Raw genomic sequence first — 13,322 nt, forward strand, 5'->3', positions numbered from 1 at the left:
CTGAGAAGAAACTTTTTTAGCTTAATGTAATCATATTTGTCTATTTTGGGGACTATTGCCTGTGCTTTAGGTGTCTTATTTAAGAAATCTTTATCTACTCCAATATATTTAAGTTTAACCTGAATTTTCTACTAGTAGTTTTACAGTTTGAGGCTTTGTAATTAAATCTTTGATCCATTTCAAGTTGGCTATTAATGATGAGAGATAGGGATCCAATTTCATTTTTCTGCAGGTGGATATCCAATTCTTCCCATTCCATTTGCTGAAACATCTTTCATTTCTTCACTGCATTGTTTCGTATCCTTTGTCAAAGATCAATTGGCTATGTGATTTGGGGTTTATTTCTAGCTTCTCTATTCTGTTCCATTGATCTCTGTGTCTATTTTTGTGCTAGTACTATGGTGTATTGATTATCACTGCTTTGTAATATATTTTAAAATTAGGTAGTGAAATGCTTCTTATTTTATTTTTTTGGCACAGTATTGCCTTGGTGATATGGAATATTTTATTATTCCTGATAAGTTTTCTATGGGGTTGTCAGGACAGTCATGATGCATTTTTGCATAGAAAAACATAGAAAAAAAGAGCATGATTTTCCCAACAACCTAATAATAGATTTTTATATCTCTGTAGAGAATCTCTCAGGTAATTGGATCAGAACTGCATTGAACAGGTAAATTAACTTGGTAGAACTGGCAGTTTTAAAAGAATTATTTATTTTATTTTATTTTTTTTCCCAGAGAGAAACAGAGAGAGATAAAAGGAAAGTGAGAAACCAAGTAGCTTGATCCAGGACTCAAACTGCAGTTGACCATTTGGGAGTCCAGTGCCTTAACTACCACACCATCTGTCTGCCCCAAACTGACCAACTGTTTTGTTTTGTACTTAATTTATTTTCTCAGTTTTTCATAGTTTTCCTTGTGAAGGTATTTAATCTCTTTGGTTAAATTTATTCCTAGATATCTTATTTGATTTGTGGCTATAAGATTCTGTCTCAGTCTGTTCATTGTTGGCATTTAAAAATCCTATATATTTTTCTATAATGACTTTTTTCACTGCTGCTTAACTGAGTTTATTTATCACTTCTAGGCATTTTTGTTTGTGTGTGTGTGTGGGTGGGTGGATTCCTTTGTATTTTCTATGTATATAATCAAATAATCTGTAATTAGGGACAATTTAGCTTCCTCTTTTCCTATCTGAATGCCTTTTATTTTGCTCTCTTGTCTGATTGCATCAGCTAGGACCTCTAGCACTATGTTGAAAAGGAGTGGAAAAAGTGGTCAGCCTTGTCTTGTTGCAATTTTCAAAAGGAAGCCTTTTAGATTTTCTCCATTCAGCATGATGTTCACAATGGATCTATTGTATCTGGTTTTTATTATGCTAAGGAATACCCCTTTTATTCCTATTTTGCTGCGAGTCTTGATCATGAAGGGATGTATCTTATCCTATACTTTTTCTGCATCTGTAGATAATGATCATATAATTTTTATCTTTCTGTTAATGCCATGTTTTACATTTATTGTTTTACATATGTTGAACCACCCCTAGATAAAGCCTACCTGATCATGATGTATAATCTTCTTAATATGTTATTGGACTTGTTTTACTGATATCTTGTTAAAAATTTTTGCATCAGTATTTATCAGGGATATTGTTCTGTAGTTTTCTAATTTGTTATGTTCTGGTCTGGTTTGGGGATCAAGGTAATATAAGTTTCATAAAATGAGTTTGGGAGGATTCCTTCCTTCTGAATCTTTAAAATAGTTTAAGAAGAATTGGAGTTAGATCTTCTTTAAATGTTTTGTAGAATTCAGAACTGAAGCCATCTAGACCTGAGCTTTTAATTTCAATTTTAATTTCAATAGTTTGAAAGCCATTCAGGAGTAGATTGTTTGGTTTCCATGATTTTATGTATTTTCAAGGGCCCTTTCTGTGGTTGATTTCAAGTTAAACTCCCTTCTGGTCAGAGAAGATATTGGGTATAGGTTCTATTATTTTAAGTTTATATAGACTTGTTTTATGACCTATTAAATGGTCAATCTTTGAAAATGTTTCATGTAGAGATGAGAAGTGTACTCCATAGTTGCTGGATGGGATGCTCTATATATGTTTGTCAAGTCCATTTGATTTATGAACAAATAGTTCCCATCTCTTTATTTTTTGTCTAGATGACCTGTTCACTGGTGACAGTGGGGTACTGAAATCTCCAACAATTAGTGTGTTGTGCTCTTTGTCTTTCTTTAGATCTAGCAGTCATTCTTTTACATATTTGGGTGCCCTGGCATTGGGCACACAAATATTTATGATTTCTATTTTCTTGAAGAAAAGAGCTCAAAGGGCTTCCTCCCTGACAATGATACACTCCCACTCACAGTCAGTGCAGGGACAGGAACTGCCTCAGCAGTGATCATTCTCTAGTGTGGCTCAGGGGACAAGCCAGTCTGGTGTCCTCCCTGAGTTCTGTGTCTAGGGGCTGCACAGAGAGAAGGAGCAGAGATCAGAGGGACATGTAAGACCTGGATGATGGACAGGAATAGCAGCACCATCTTAAATGCCCAGGCCCTCAGAAAACTTGAGACTCTGCCCAGAGGCCTAGGACCAGAGGTGGGTGAGCCCATAGGCATGAACTGAACCAACAGATACCAAAATGCATCTAAGTTAGTATTTTGCTTTCGAAATCTTTCAGCACAATTTTTGACCTGTCTTTTCATTAGAAAATAGTTTATTACTACGAAGTAGTCCTCATGGTAAAATAGCAAACAAATCTATGAAAAGACACAAAGCCTAGCATATCCACATAACTGACAAAAACTTCTGGCAGAAAATATTAGCTGTCAACTCTAAAAAGTAAAACACTATATTCTTTAATTTTTATAACTTGTCAAGAAATGTTGTTTAGTCCCAGTACACATCAATATGTCTCTCTCCCTTTTTTTTTTCTTTTTGCCAGAGTGGGGCAAAGAAAAAAAGAGAGGGAGAAAGCACTGCCCAATGTGGTAGGCCAGTCTTCAATCTCTCTTCTATTTCTCCATACTGTCAGGATTTGGGGCTCACACCAGTATGTGCCAGGTGTGATTTCTGAAGAGCTGGGACCCCAACAGCATTATGAGCTATGGGGTCTGTCTCTTTCAGCCTCCAGGCCATCCCTCTTGAAATTTTCTACCCAGTTTCATTTGGGTATTTCTGGCGTACCAACAGGTCACGTGGTCTACCTTTCCAGCAACTTGTTTGGATACAAGGGGCCAAAGACCTGAAGTTACCAAGGCTAACAATGGTTTCTGATAGCTGTCTACTCGGTAAGGCAACTGCACCTGGTCATCATTTAAAACTGCTGTGTGTGTGTGTGCGTGTGTGTGTGTGTGTGTGTGTGTGTACACGCACACACATTCGAGAATTTCTATACTTAGCATATCACACTGATGGAAAAAATTCGAGGCTAATTTGTTGATTAAGAAGTCAGACCAGAATCTTTTAATAGGAAATTCACAGTCAGAGACTGTAATGGTGGCTGAATTAGACCAAAAGGGATACATTAATTCATAGAAGCATGACTGCACTGATTCGTACACGCTTTTTTCTTTCTGCCCACCATCCTAAGTTCATCCTGAAAAACATGGCACTCAAGAGCATTCTCCCAAGTTCCTGCTTTGCAGGTTGGTTTGTAAAAGCTCTAAGCAGCCGTTTTGCCTGTAGGAAAAAACAAAACCCTGCCTGGACTTCACAGAATCGGGAAGACGCGGCGAGATTAGGCGCTAGCACAAAAGCGGTACTTGTGCGCTTCAGTGATTCTTTCGTCCTCAGCCTGAGGGTGGGAGCGCTCTGGTTAGCGTATTTTGGAGGCACGGAGATCTTCGTAGAACTGCCCCCCTGTAACTCTTAGGCCTTAGAAAAGCAGGTGAAGGGCAGGACGATGAAATTCAAACTATGACTGCCAAGTAGCCGAGAAGCTGCCGGGAAACACCTCGCAAACCGTGCGGCCCCGGAGCCGCTGCTTCCCTTTTAACCTCCTGCGGTCCAGCCTCGCGCAGAAGCCCGCCGGAAATGCTCGTAGGAGCCCGCCGGAAGTGTAATATGACACCGCGCAGTCAGATCCCTCCGCGAGCGCGGCTTCGTCTCCAGGTGCGCAGTTTCCTTTTCTAGCACCAACTCGCCAGCGTCATCCGCGGTCGGCTCCGGCTTCCTTGGCCACCAGTACCGGCGATGCCGCCCGCCGGCGCTCTGGCCTAGGTCTGGCCTAGTCCCAGGAGGGCTGCCTGCGGCGCCGCCAGGACCCGCCCCCAGCCTGTACGCACTTCCTGCGACGCCGGCGGGGCACGGAGCGGCGCGGGAGCGAGTGCGGCGGCGTGGCTGCGGGCATAGATGCACTGGCGGTCATGCTGCGGCACCTCCTGACCCAGAACCATGCCCTGCGCAGGGAGAACAGCGAGCTCATGGAGCAGGTGCGGCAGCTGCTCTGTTTGAAAGCCAACCTGCCGGCCCAGGTGCGTCCTCCCGTTTGCCCGATGGCTTTTCCCGAAGTCTTCAACGGAGATCCTGCCTAGCTTTCTGACTTCTTGATACAGACGGCCTCATACGAGCTTCTTCGAGGCCAGATTCTCGAACGATACCCTGAAGGTGGCATTTTTAATCAGCCGCTTTAGCGAGGCGGCAGAACTGTGGGTAGTCCCCTATATCGAGAGGGAGAGCCCCCTCCTGGCTCAGTACGAAGACTTTGTGGACACGCTGAAGCACGCCTTTGGCAGGAACGGATAAAAACCAGCCTACCCCGACCACAGTGTGTGAGGACAGCCGCGCCTTAGTTTTGAGTGAACCTCTGTGCTCTTCTTGTCTTGGTCCTGCTTGGCTTTGTATCACAAATAACTCCCCAGTCTCAAACTCCTGGATTCCGACTCTTGCCTGGAATCTTGGATATTGCCTGTTCTCACCGATTCCAATGCTTTTGCACTGCCTGGGACCTGATAGAAATTAATTAGACCTATCAGAATCACGTCTCTGAAGACTATTTCTGACCCCCTTTGAAAATCAGCACTATCCTAGGGCAGGCGGGAAGTTGTCACACCCCTGAGACACTGATTAGATAACTCAGGCCTGGAAATTGCTTCAGAGTTAGTGTGCCCTGTGACCTCTTTTCTTCCCAACTCCTGCCCTCTCCCATTCCTGAATTCTAATACTTTGTTTTACACACCAAGTTTTTGTTTTGCGGATTTTTTTGATCAGAGAAATCCAATCACTGGACTCTACTTAGAAACTATTTTCTTTCAAGAGTCCGATGTATATCTTCCACTACCAACTGCCTAATACTACTGTACCTGGTGTTACACAAGAAACAGATAAGCCAAAATAAATGTCTTCAGAAACATCAGTATGTTTTGAGAAAATACTTTAAATGCATATTCTGGTGGCTGGTAAAATAATGCTGGACACATGTGTGTGCATGCCCCAAATCCCAAGAGAATGAAGGAGAAGAGATTGGGGTATAGCCATCCTCCCTAGGGGGTGATTTCTCGCTTTCCCTCTTATTCTCTCTCTCTCTCTCCTCTCCTCTCCCCTCCCCTCCCCTCTCAGGCAAGGCCATGGCACCCTGTGGCAAAAACCTTCAAAAAAAAAAAAATGCAGTTTAAAAAAAAATAAAAAGACTTGAGCAATGTTGATGTTTACAGCTGAAGATGGCATACTTAAATTTGCAGGTAACTTGTGACAAGCGTAATATTGGAATGGCACAGTCTTTTTTTTTTTTTTTCCTTTTTATGGAGAGGTGTTTGCTATAGCGGGTGTGTGCCCCCCAGGAAGACAGAAGCAGAGAGAAAGTGAGAAATCACCTCCTGGGGGGATGGCCTCACTGCAATCCCTTCTCCAGTCTCCTCTTGGGATCTTGGGCACGCACGCGCATGCGCCCAGTGTAAGTTTAAGCCACCGGATCCGGGACTCGAACCTCAGTTGACTACATGGGACTCCAGCGACATACCCACTAAGCTAACTGCTGGTCCCGGTGCAGTCTTTTGATCTGTGTCCAATTGACTTTATTCTCTTACACTAAATGGAATAATATTAGCTATTCTAGAGACCAGCAGTTGGCGTAATGGCTATGTCTCTGGACTCCCATGTAGTTGACCATGGTTTGAGTCCCGAACCCGGTGGCTTAAACTCACGCCGGGCGCATGTGCGTACGTGCCCAGGATCCCAAAAAGAGGAGAAAGGGATTGCAGCATGGCCATCCCCCGTGGGGGGTGATTTCTTACTTTCTCTCTGTCTCTTTCTGGCGAGCGCACGCGCCCTATAGCAAAAACCTCTTAAAAAATGTTAGCTATTCTTTCGGCTCCTGCTGATTGGTCTTTTCCAGGTATTGAATCTATATGTCACATTCCTACATTCCTTGGAAAGGGCAGAGACGTATTTTTTTCATAAGGTTTATGTCAGCAGTAAGTTCATCTTTTTTTTTTTTCTTTCTTTCTTTCCAGAACCTCCTGGATTTCAGAAGTATCTTCTGTTTTTGAGTCTTCACTAATGCCTGGGGAATGATCCCCAAAAAGCAATGATTCTTCCCATCTGTAGGCATTTTTAATGTGGAGCTTCTTAAACTTGCATACCAGTTCCAGGTTCTCCATGTCTGTGGCTTCTGATTGAAGCACATCCATGATGGGACTAGTGGACAGACGATGGGCCCATAGACCTGAGGACGCATAGGGGAGGATCCATCATATGAATAACCAGAACTATTTAAAAGATAATAAATTCCACCAACTTTGCTAAAGATAAAATTCCTAAGGAATATTTGTTGGCATTACAAATTCTATTTGTCGGCTTTACAAATTCTATTTGTCTCAGTGGCCTTAGAAACCAATTTATTAGATGTCTCTTTAATAAGGGAGTCAGAGGGGCCAGCAGGTGGTGTGGATAAGGGCGCTGGACACCCACATGGCCGACCGTGGTTCGAATCTTGGACCTGGTGGCTTGTTTTCTCACTCTCCCTCTCTCAGTCTCTCTCTGTGTCTTTCTGGTCAAATTTTTTTAAAAAATGAATGAATAAATAAAATTAAATAAATAATTCTTTTTAAAAATTAAGGGAGTCAGATTTGAAGTAGAAAGTCTTTTCTTGATGTAGACTCCTTGGCCTTTTAGGTCTTTTAAACCAGGTCTTTTGGACAGATAGGTCTTTCACACTCTTATCTTTGGGATACTTGTAGGCTCTGGCTGTTACTGAGAAGGGGAAACAGGGCTCATTGCCACAGTTGCTTATGGAAATGCATGTGCTTGGAAAACACTGTCCCCTCTGTTTTTGCTTTTTTTGCCTCAGTAGGTTTACAATATCTTCAGGTGATTATATTTTGCAAAACTGAGGAACTGATAAAAGATTTCAATCCTAGTGAAGAACCAGGTGAACTTAAGAGATCCATCCGATAAAACTGCAGTTATTTAGTTTTGCTTGAGTTTGGCTTTTATGACTACTTAATTTAGTGATCAAATCATGTGCCAGAAAATCAAGCAACTCCTTATAAATTAAACTAGAACATGAACTCTAGAACCAAGTGAGCATAATATTTTTTATATTGATTTTGCTTTTGTTCCCACTATTATGCAAGTTGTCTGGACAAAACTGTGGCTTATGGGGCACACACCTATGTCCGCAGAGTGATTTTGAAGCCCCCAAGGTCTGGGATTTGAACTGAGGTTGGCCATGTGGAGTTCAGCTGGCTCCAGAAATATCTTTAGGATATATTAATTTTTTTGCTAATTAATTAAAGTTAATAGGCTAGCAGAGGGACCAGCAGTTGATGTAATGTCTATATCACTGGATTCCCATATAGTCCACCACGGTTTGAGTCTTGGACCCAGGGGCTTAAACTCACACTGAAAGCTTTTGTGAGAGGAGAATGGGGAGAAGGGATTTCGGCATGGTAATGGGGCCGGGGGGGGGGATGTGGTAGTTGAGATTTCTCGCTTTCTGTCTTTCTGTTTCTCTGTCTTGCAGGTGGGCACACACACCCTGTAGCAAAAACCTCTCCAAAAAAAAAAGAAAAGAAAATAGGCTAGCAGAGCAGAGGACTACTTTTGCTAACTGTAGATAACCATTAATTCATGTAAAATTAAGTCTTTAGCCTTTCCCAGATCTTTTTCACATGGCCCATGGTCAATCATCTCTACAACTGTTCTCAGGCTTTAGGCAGCATCAGCATCACCTGGGGAGCTTGTTTAAAAAATTCTAATTGTTGGGCCCTAGCTCCAGAGTTTCAGAATGAGTAGATCCAGGCTGGGATTTGAGAATTAGCATCTTTAATTAAAATTCTTTGGTGTTGTGGGAACCAGCAGTTAGCGTAATGGCTATGTCGCTGGACTCCCATGTAGTCTACCATGGTTCGCGTCCCGGACCCGGTGGCTTAAAACTCACACTGGGCGCGTGTGCGTGCGTGCCCAAGATCCCTAGAGAAAAATGGAGGAGAAGGGATTGCAGCAAGACCATTCCCCCCGGGGGGTGATTTCTCGCTTTCTGTCTCTATGTCTCTCTCTGGCGAGCACACGTGCCCTATAGCAAAAATCTCTCCAAAAAAAAAAAAAAAATTCTTTGGTGTTGCTAATACTGCTAGAAATAAAGAAAAATTGTTTAATTTTCCCTGGGGCAAAGAAAGTGGACTTTTCTTCACACTGTTTTTTTTTCTTGGAGGATTTACTTTAGAAAACTTTATTGTAAGCTTTTTCTTTGTTTCTTTGAAATACATGTGAATACTTCTAAAAGAGAAATTAGCCTCTTGCTAATTTTACTACCCAGTAGTGTTTAGCTGTTCTTAGGATGAACTTTGTGACAATGGTGCTGTGAAGTCCTCTTGAAAACCAGTTAATTGTCTGAGAACATGTATGTGATGGGTTGCATCTGGCTTTGTGCTGGGTCTTTAAAAAGTACATGGCGGGGCCAGCAGGTGGCATAGTGGCTAAGGTGCTGGACTCTCATATGTATGACCATAGTTCAAGTCCCAGACCCAGTGGCTTGAAAATCATGCTGGGCCTGCCTGAGCGCATGCCCAAAATCCTGAGAGGAGAATGGAGAAGAAGAGATTGTGGCATGGTCATTCCCTCCAGGGGGTGTAGGGGGATAATTTCTCATTTTTGCTCTCACTGTTGCTCTCTGGCAAGCTCACACACTCTATGACAAAAACCTAAAACAAAAACAAAAACAGGGAACCAGCAGTTAGCATAATGGCTATGTCGCTGGATTCCCACATAGTTGACCGCGGTTCGCGTCCCGGACCTGGTGGCTTAGAACTCACGCTGGGCGCGTGTGCGTGCGTGCCCAGGATCCCGAGAGGAGAATGGAGGAGAAGGGATTGCGGCATGACCATCCCCCCTGGGGGGGTGATTTCTCGCTTTCTGTCTCTATGTCTCTCTGTCTGTCTGGCGAGCTCACGTGCCCTATAGCGAAAAGAAAAAAACATGGAAAGTATATATTATGAAATACCCATGTGGATTAAAAAAAAAATTGCACCAAAAGAAACTTATATTGTCATTCCATTTTCTATGAACCTTTGAAATCCCCTAATATAAAAGGATGAGATGTCTGTCTTTGCGACCATTTTAATGGATTGCTTGTGATTACCCATTATATTCTGGTTTAAGGTTTATCCAATAAAGAAAATGTTTTTCTTCATCCTCTACTTTTGTGGAGAGGTTTTTCTGGGTTGAAAAGAGATTTTTAAAGTTACCAGAGGGTGTATGCACTAGCCAGAGGGAGAGAGAGAAATCACCCTCCACAACTGTAGTCCTTTCTCTACCATCCTGTCAGGATTTGGGGTGCACACATGCATGTGTCTAGCGTGTTCTTCAAGCCTGTGGGGCTAAGATTCTAACCACAGTTGGCCATGTGGGATCTAGCTCCACCAACCAGTAATCCATGGGGCTGACCAAAGAGAGTTTGTGTGTATTTCCCCAACAGTGGTCAGGATCACACTTTGAGCATCACTTCATAACATGAACCTAAATGCAGAACTTTACATTTCTCTCTAGAATTTTACTTTGTTGGTTTTAGCCTGTCATTATAACCTGAAGTCTTTGAATCTTTGAAGTTTTAAATTTGATTGTTATCGTCCTCACTTTATATCACTAACAAAATTGAATTTGTTTCTTTTTCCCACTCATTAGTGTTTTTTTAGGGGCAGTGATGACTGCTGTAACATTCAATGATTACACTAGTAATCATTGGTCAACTATATATCACATAATGTGCAACTATATATCATGTAATGTGTTTGGCACTAGAGATACAATTATGAACAAGATGACCCTGACCTAGGTCGCTAACAGCTGTCAAAACAAACAGGCTATTGTAATGCAGGACAGGAGGGAGGTAGGAAGAGTGCTGCGGTTACACAAAGGAGTACACATAACCTAGACATACAGTGAGTTGGAGATGACTTCTTAAGAGAGTTGCCCAAGTTGATTTCTAAAGGGTGAGTAGAAATGAGATGAAAGGTGAGAAAAACGTTGATCCTGGCAAAAGAATAATAGCAGGACCAGCAGGTGGTGTCATGGCTAAAGTGCTGGATTCCTACATAGTAGACTGGATCAAGTTTTGGACCTAGCAGCTTGAAACAACACTGGGCACATGTGCATGTGTACCCAAAATCCTGAGAGAAAAATGGAGGAGAAGGGATTGAAGTGTGGCCATTCCCCCTGGGGAATGATTTCTCACTTTGTGTCTGTCTCCCTCTCTCAGGCAGGCACCTGGACCTATAGCACAAATCTCTCAAAAAAGAAAAAAAAATTGCATATTATTACATATTACATAATATGTTTAGGGAATTGAAAATAATTCAGTGTAGTTGGAACAGAGGAATGAAGAATGATTAGAAATGCTATTGGAGAGTAGAGAGCAGATTGCCAAGCTTTTAGTAAAATTTCAGTCATCTGCAAATCCATTACATTACACCATCAGCTGAATTATATTTCACTGTTTTATCGATGTGTACACTTTACCACACAACCAAATTACTAAAGATACATTAAGCATGTATCCAGTCTCCTGTGTTAATAATTCTACCAAAACAAATTATGTTAATTTGATAGGTATGTTTATAATTAAATTATGCTGTTTCCTGATAATCAGTACTTTCTCATCAAAATGCTCATAAATCATCTGCCTAATACTAAAAATACACATTTTTGTCATGCTGGTTGGTGGGTTTAAGGAATCTCTGATTTCTGGCCTATTTTTGTGGGTTTTTTTGTTTTATTGCTGTTGCTTTGTTTGTAATTTGTATTACACTACTAACAATTTCTTTTCAGTGCCTTGGAATGAATTCTTCTTGGCCTGAAGATGGTAATACACTATTTCCAAGAAGAAATGCTTTCTGACTTCTTTACTAATATTGGACTTAGATTCCCCCTGTCTTATAGATTTTCTGTTTCCCATTTTGAAGAGCATTTTCCTTGATGGAGCAACTATCAAAATAGTCAAAATTATCAAAATAGAAAAGAATTATGTCTGATAGCATCTGTTAGCTTATACATTAGACTTTTAATAACTGAAAGACAAACTTAGAAATTTTTTGTAAGTCCTGGTTCATATAAAATGCAATTCATGCATAATTTAGTCCTTTGTTTCCCAAATCTACCACAGCAGGAAGAGAGCTGCAACTGCAAAAACCACAAAGGGTTCCCTATCCCAGGAGCCCCTTCATATGATAATGCATATCCTAGAAAGCAAAGACCACAGTGCGCTTAACCAGGGACTACCAAATGACCAGCAAAGAATTCACTCCTTCACTAGTAGAGTTTGTACTTTTTGCTCAAAGGTATTTGATAATTGATAGTGAGCAGGGACCACCACTAGCTTTTCTTTCTCTCTCAAATGGAAAGTTTTCCTGCAGTTTTTGTATCCATTTATGTTGTTTAATTACTATGGTTCCAGAACACAAGAAGTTACACATGATCTAAAGGAGAAGCCTGCAGATGATGCTGAGACCCTGGACAGGAACTCAAAGATTTTAAAGTGTCCTTTAGAGAAGGAGGAAATGTGTTCTATGTATGCGTGGTTTTTATCTTAGTTCATTAGCTCTGGGGGAAGACACCTACAGTATAGTGAGAACACTCAGCAGCCCTAGGAAGAAAGGTACTTGGAGTACCTTCCAGGAGCCAAAGGATGTGTGCAGCTATGGCCAATATTCTCTCCTTTAGCAAGAAAACCTGACTTTTAGCTGGGCATATAATCATCTGATATTAGGGGTCTCTAGAGAAAACCAACAGGATGGATGGATGGATAGATAAGAGATTTATTAGAACCAGCGCTTCTGATTATGGAAGCAGGGAAGTCACACCAAAAAAAAAAAAAAAAAAGCCAATTACAAGTTCTGAGACCCCAGGATGACATCACAGTTCAAGTCTAAAGACTCAGAACTAGAAAAGTGGATGATGTATTTCTCAGTATGAAGTCAAAAGCCTGAGAGCCCCCAGGATGTCTTCTGGCTCAAGTCTCAAGAGTCTGGAGGTCTGAGAACATGGAATTCTGATGTCTAAGGACAGGAGAATAAGGGTGTTTCAGTTCTATGAGCGAAAGTGTAAATTCACCTTTCCTCTGCCTTTTTTTTTTCTTCCTTGGCCTCCAACCAATAGGATGGTACCACCCATGTTGAGGATGGCTCTTCCCCACTCAGTCCACTGACATACACATCCATCTCTGGAAATAATCTCACAGACATAGCCAGAAATAATGTGTTACCAGTCATTTAGGTATCCCTTACTCTAGTGAAGGTGACACTGAAAATTAACATCACACATCTGCAAATAAAGACGACATTCACCAGATGAACTTTTTTTGTTTGCTTGTTTTTTTTTTAAGAAATTATTTAATTTTCTCCTTTTGGCTGGATCTGTCAACTTCCAGTAATTAGCCAAAATGACAAATACAAAAGGAAAGAGGAGAGGCACCCGATATATGTTCTCTAGGTCTTTTAGAAAACATGGAGTTGTTCCTTTGGCGACATATATGCGAATCTACAAGAAAGGTGATATTGTAGACATTAAGGGAATGGGTACTGTTCGAAAAGGAATGCCCCACAAATGTTATCATGGCAAAACTGGAAGAGTCTGCAATGTTATGCAGCATGCTGTTGGTATTGTTGTGAACAAACAAGGGCAAGATTCTTGCCAAGAGAATTAATGTGCATATTGAGCATATTAAACATTCTAAGAGCAGAGATTGCTTCCTAAAACGTGTGAAGGAAAATGACCAAAAAAAGAAAGAAGCCAAAGAGAAAGGTACCTGGGTTCAACTAAAGCCCCAGCCTGTTCCACCCAGAGAAGCACACTTTGTGAGAACCAATGGAAAGGAGCCTGAG

At 41.4% G+C, this 13,322-nt stretch overlaps 1 long non-coding RNA gene across 1 annotated transcript; it reads left to right on the forward strand.

Annotated features, from left to right (window-relative positions):
• The first annotated feature begins 3,454 nt into the window (after positions 1 to 3,454).
• On the forward strand, positions 3,455 to 6,758 carry LOC106734675 (uncharacterized). The gene is made up of 2 exons (XR_001370217.2): positions 3,455 to 4,481; positions 6,459 to 6,758. It is a non-coding gene; the product is annotated as an uncharacterized LOC106734675 (long non-coding RNA).
• The last annotated feature ends 6,564 nt before the right edge of the window (positions 6,759 to 13,322 follow it).

Source organism: Tupaia chinensis, unplaced genomic scaffold (genome assembly GCF_000334495.1).
Source record: "Tupaia chinensis unplaced genomic scaffold, TupChi_1.0 Scaffold000180_1, whole genome shotgun sequence".
Taxonomy (NCBI): Eukaryota; Metazoa; Chordata; class Mammalia; order Scandentia; family Tupaiidae; genus Tupaia; species Tupaia belangeri.